The sequence below is a fragment of the Geospiza fortis genome, unplaced genomic scaffold, assembly GCF_000277835.1.
Source record: "Geospiza fortis unplaced genomic scaffold, GeoFor_1.0 scaffold130, whole genome shotgun sequence".
In the NCBI taxonomy this organism is placed as follows: domain Eukaryota; kingdom Metazoa; phylum Chordata; class Aves; order Passeriformes; family Thraupidae; genus Geospiza; species Geospiza fortis.
The window spans coordinates 10,191,714-10,197,956 of NW_005054300.1; positions in this window are offsets into that span (position 1 = coordinate 10,191,714).

Genomic DNA, 6,243 nt, shown 5'->3' on the forward strand with positions numbered 1-6,243 from the left:
GATATACATACTATGACAGAACTCAGAATTTGAACATTATGTTTACTTGCAGAGAACATCAGTTTAGGCTCTCTGAAAACTATAACCACACCAAGCTCCAGGGCTCTCCACCTGATTTAGCCCTCTGTGTGATGAGCATTAATTATGCTGCATATAGATCTGGCACTGTCATACCTTGAAGTTACCTTGAAAATGTGACAATTTAATGGATCGCTACTTAAAAGATAGGTCTCTCTGAATGTTTTGACCCAGAAGCAGTACAAGGAATCCCTCAGATTAAAGCAAATACATATTTTTCTTTATTTCTGGTACATAATCTCTTGAACTGTAGTAAAATGAGGCTTAAAAACTAAGTAACAAAATACAAGAAGGTGATTACTGAGCAAAGAGAGCTGCACTGTAAAAGCAAAGCAACCAGTGATTTTCAGCAACACACAGAATTCATGTAGCTGCAAAGCATCAACATAAATCTCATTTGCTGGGAATTCCTAATGGAGCTCTATACCACACCAAGGGAGTCCATAACATTATCAGAAACCTAGATGAAAGAGAAAAATATTTTGCAGTCTTTTTTATACACTGTAACCTTTGCTGGGGGGGTTGGGGGAAGGAAAAAAAAAAAGAAAAAAGAAAAGGAAAAGGAAAAAAATGCTTCTAAGCAGGGTGAGAAGATGGAGGAGGGGGGATGGATGGGTGGGACCCCAGACCGAGTGTCTCTTCCCTTCAGAATTTGTTGCACATGTAAGCATACAACAAGACAGTGGAATTGTTCAGGGCAGACCTTATTAATTACTGTTCTGTTGGTGGCAGATGATAGTGCTCACAACTGTAATTGTCATTATGCCACCAATCATCCCAATCCATGCACTTGCCAGAGCAGCAGCCTTTGAAAAATGCAAGCACAAGCAACGAGCAGGCATCTGTGATGATCTACAGGGGCTGCCTGGAAAACTGCTTCTCTTTGAATATTCCACCTTGACTTTTCAATGCCTTAAGAAGAGCATTGCCCCCTATCCCACTCTGCTCTTTAAACCCCTGCACCTTGTACTCCTTGGGGTGCCACACTGCTGGCTGGATGGATTGGCACAATAAGATTTCATTCACATAAACCTGTACTGCTCATATAGGTAATATCCTCCCACAACATCTAGAGGAGAAAGCCAAAGCAAATGGAAACTCTCAATACTATTGTCAAGTGAAAGTTTCCAACTTTTTGGCAGTGGGACTGGGATGCTTATTTTTAGAAACTAAAATATTGACTCCATCCTGCCCCCCTCCTTCAAACAGATGGAAAAAGAAGTCGTGCCAACCTATACTGATGAAAAGCATGCCCAATGCTTCGAGGGGAAAGCTCAGGAACAGTTTATACAAGGAAAACACTAGTCTGACATTTTCTGGCCAAATCAGTGGCAGCTTGGGTTATCTGCAGCAAACATGCCACTTAGACATACCCACAGAAATGTCAGGCTTTTCCAGCCTGCTAATTCATAAATATAATTTTAGTCGGTAATAGTGATTTTTCACTTGATTATACCAAGATCTATTTGCTTAGCCCTTCTGCAACCAACCATTTCTGCCAGTGATGCATTCTGAGATGTAACTCTGAGCAGGTTCAAGTCTAAATGTCATACCTGTGCCAAGCCAGCCTTCTACACTGCAATGGAGTCTAACTGAACCTCAGGAGCAAAGACCATCATGACCAGCATGCTACAGGAAATGTTCAAAACAACCTGAACACTGCAGCAGATGGTGCTAATTTTTTTTTTTTTTTTTTTTTGGGGGGGGGGGGGGGGATGGGGGTGTTTTTGGTTTTGTTTTGGTTGGAGTTTTTTGTTTGGTTGGGGTTTTTTTGGGTTGTGTTTTTGTTTTTTTGGTTTTTTTTTAATTGCCGTACTTCTAGTTTCAGGAGTTAATTGAATACAATATTCTAAGGAGAGCTCTGCTTCTCAGGTTTTGTGAGGATAGGCATTTTGGAGATAAAATACAGAAATATGATTCTGATGGCTGGGAGATTCCAGCTGTTGAATTCTTAACCAAACTCTGGTTTATTTAGAGGATCATCCACTACTTGCAGACCAGATGGGGTGAGGAATTCATTTGCCTTGCCTGGGAGCTGCTTGTCATATTCACCTTTTTATTGCTAAGTTGTTCTTCCAGTTCTCAGCATGCTTTTCTGCTGTGTTCCAGGAACAATAAGTTCTCCCACTGCATACTCAGTGCATGAGTTTCCATGCTTGCAGCCTAACCCCATAAAGCCTAGAAAAAGTCAAGCTGATGTGGCCAAAGATTGCCTTGAAATTTACAGTGCTGCTTAGATTCTGGTAAGCAGTTTCTCCATAACAAATTTTTGTTTACTGACCATGATGAAAGACATCATAGTCAGATTTGTTGTTTGTCATAAGATACACACATGCTACAGTTGAGGCCTGCTTTCACTGTCCCACACACAGCACCTAGCCAAGAGCCTTGTGTTGGTGAAACAGAAGCGTGAAGAGACTCTTTTCCCAAGTAATACATGTGATACAGTTCATGTCTCATAATGACAGGTCATAAAAGGGCAAAGGATGAGAAAACAGTTTGCCCACGCTGCCCCATTGCAGCACACATCCTGTCTATAGTCCAGTTTACACCTCTACAGCTCTTTGCTTTACTTTTGATTTTATGAGAACAAACTCAAACTTCCAACTGGAACTGTCTTCTCTTTCAGTCCTGTTGTTTTGATACCATTTTTATTTGCTTCAGAAGCACACACAACTCCTTTTACATACTGTGGGGGCAGTGACAGGACCTACTTGCTGTGGATGTCTAGATAAATTTTTAAAAAAGCTATTATCACTATAGTATTTCCTAACTTGCCCTATACCTCTGTGTATATATTCTGTAACATTACATGGTGATCAACACCTAAAAGGGTTTAAAAACACAAGGAGGGCTGACCTATATCAAAATAATACTCCTCCTCTTCCTTTGTGTTGTTTTCAGAAATCTGAGCATTCGAAAAAAGCAGACCATGAGCAAGCTGAGTCAATAGATCAGAATCAGTGCTGAAGTGATACACAAGGTCTGTCTTTTCTGAGGGCAACACAGTTCATTTGTTTCACTTCCACTGCAGTAAGAGCAAATATGATTCTTTTCCATGCTGCTAAAGAATATTAATGTACCCCTTGAGAAATCCAAACCTAATCTTTATCCTAATCTTTTATTCTGCAATGTAGCCACAAAGAAAGTTGGTACAGACTAGATGTTAGTCTGCCAGTCATAAAGTACTGACCAGATCTATTCCTGTATCATGGACACTTTTGCAGCTCAGTTAAAATGTTTTCATTAGTCTCCTAAATAATCTCAATCCATATATGTATTTTGTACTAAAAGAGCTTTTGAAACCTTTTCTACCTTTAACAGACTAAAATGAAAAAACAAATGCATGTAGCTATATTTCACAGATTCCCAAAATGGGTAAGGTTGGGAAGGATCACTGGAATTCATCTAGTCCAAATCTCCTGCTCAAGCACGTCTCCCAGAGCACAACTGTGTCTAGATGGCTTTCGAATGTCTCCAACCAAGGAGACTCCACAACCTATCTAGGTGATGTCTGAGAGTTTCACAGTTATTTTAAAATGAAATTCAAAAGAATGAATAAAAAAAAGGAAATCGATAAAATAATATGGAAAATATGAATTAGAATTTGAACAAGCTTTTCAAACAGCACAACACAGCTTTTGTGTCATTGAAGAGAACATTGTTCTGGTACTATTGCACAGTCTGACACAACTGTAGGATTCACCACTTGGGGATTCTCCAACCTCTGTGGTGGAATATCAGAGCAGGGAAAAAGATGGGTACTGACTGCCCAACATGCCAGTGAAACTCAGCCAATAAACTCTTTTGTGCCATAAATCTGAAGAGAGATTATTGTATGCAATGCATAGTCAGAGGGCAGCACTCAACACTGCAGAGGGCACAGCTAGCAAATATACCTAGGACATGAGCTGATTATTTTCTGAACCCTGCAGACTCACACCCTGTACAGCACCCAGCCTTCGGCTGGGTTCCTTGGGCAGGCTCCAGTCTGATTTTCCAGGACCATAGCAGAAAAGGAGACAACAATGTACAAAGAAGGACTGTGACGAGCCTTGGCATCCTCTTCCAATCGTGAGCACAGAACAGGTATCATGTTCTAAAGGTTGTTCTTACTTCCCTAATGAAGTTAACTTTGATGGCACACAACAGCACTTGGAGGCAGAAAACCTCAAAATATGTGCAAGTGTGACTAAGCTTTTCTAATTTTCTTTTTCTTCTCAATGAGAAATTTTGTTTTGAAAATTTAATTTCTGTGTACAAAGTGCAGGCATTTTAAAAGATCAAAGTGAAGCAATGTTTTTAAACTACTGAAAAAAAAACATTTCAAGAAATTCAGCCTATTTTTTTTTACTAGCAACTTTCTAGATTTCATTTTTTCATTCCAGTAAATAAAATACCCGGCTTTTCTTATTCTCTCATTTTTCATGGGAAAAAGAAGCCAGAAAATCCAACAAATCAAACACAAAAAAACCCTGCTACCCCAAAACCCCAACCACAACAGAAATAAATCTCTCAAAGTCCATATAACTGCTAAAGGAGATAAGAAGTAGTAAGGGATTTTTTATAAGAACTGGAGTGTCATAAAGATGTCAGAGTAAGGCTTGCAGGCGTTTCCATGGCAAGCATTATTAAGCACCAGAGAAACAAAAGGAGGTTGTTTTTAACATTTGGAATATTTATCAAGGATCAAGTATATTTATCTGTTCTGGATCACTTTGAACTTCAGAGGCAGCAACCTCTTGCTAGGTTTCAAGAATGATAAAAAAAAACCTAAATGGGACATTGTGAGCAGATCCCATTTCAAAACATTAGAAGGTTTTGCACCCTGAGTTTGATTCTGCTTAAGAAAATCTCATAAAACATCTTGTAAAAACTGCATAGAAAAGAAGCCTGTGCTACACTGCCCTCCAAGTCCCTAATTGTGTTCTGTCCCCATGGTCTATCACAATGTCTCCACAACCTCCCAGCCTCTGCAGGAACAAGGAGCCCCAGCCCAATTCTCATGTACTCCAGTAGAGGTTGGAGAGGTTTAAATGTGGGTCTGTCAGTAAATTTCATTTCACATAAATAAATTTTTACTGACATTTAATCACTGCTGAGGTGAACAGAGCTAATTTGTTTCTTCCAAAGCCTCTTCTGGGTAAAGTCAGAATTTCCAAATTTTTTTGTTGTTTGGACAAGAAAAGTGGCAAATTGCATGATCCTTCTCATCTTTATGTGCCAGGAAAGGATCATGGTGAGCAAAAGGAAAAGAGACAACTGTGGTAAACATGGTTTGGAACAAGCTTCCACTGAGAGTCTTTGGCAACAGATGAGAGCCTTCCACCACAATATCATTATTTCCAGTTAGTGAAGTCAGATTTCATGGCTGCTCTCAGGAGACCACTGTCCTGCTACTATGAATCACTAACATGTCCGTATGGCCTCCTGCAAGTCCAACAGCAAATCTGTTCCTTGCACTGAAGCAGAAAATAAGGCTCCACTGGCCACTCTTCCTGTCAAAACCAGTAGCACAAGAGGTGCAAGGCTTATTACCCATTTACTTACTTCAATATCACTTCATCCCTCCTCCCTCTACAATAATAATCTAACATAATTTTTTCTCATTTAAGTATTATCTGTAATACATTAGGAGCCCATAGCTCCAGTTGAGAGCGCTGTCACATCACAGTAAATGGTCTGTAAATGCACATATTAAATCCTCACTGTACACTTAATTCAAACTTTTATTCCTAGCTGCCCCACACTGGACTTGTGTCTGTGCAGCAATATTGTAGAGTTATTAGTTTAAGCTAAAAGGCTTAAATTTTTCACTTTTAACAGCTTTTAAGCTGAGGCTCCTTGATTGATAAGGGAGGTCTTGTGTGCTAGCTCCACTTATTTTGCATTTAGTCAGCTAGCTGAAACTGGTATGGAAACTCAGTTGCTCTGGAAAAAAATAAATCAGTGGATTGCATTGCATATTCACTCAGCTCTTGCTGCATGAAATCCCCTTTTTAATCTCTCTCAACCTCTCAGACTCCCTATTCACTCTCTTCCCATGCAGAATCTTTTATTTCTTGTCTGTTTCCTTCCTCCCACTTAAAGGCTTTCTCCTCTCATTGTCTGTTTTATGTCCTAAACTTATTTAGCAACAGCCTTTTTCTTTTCTTCCCATTCCTG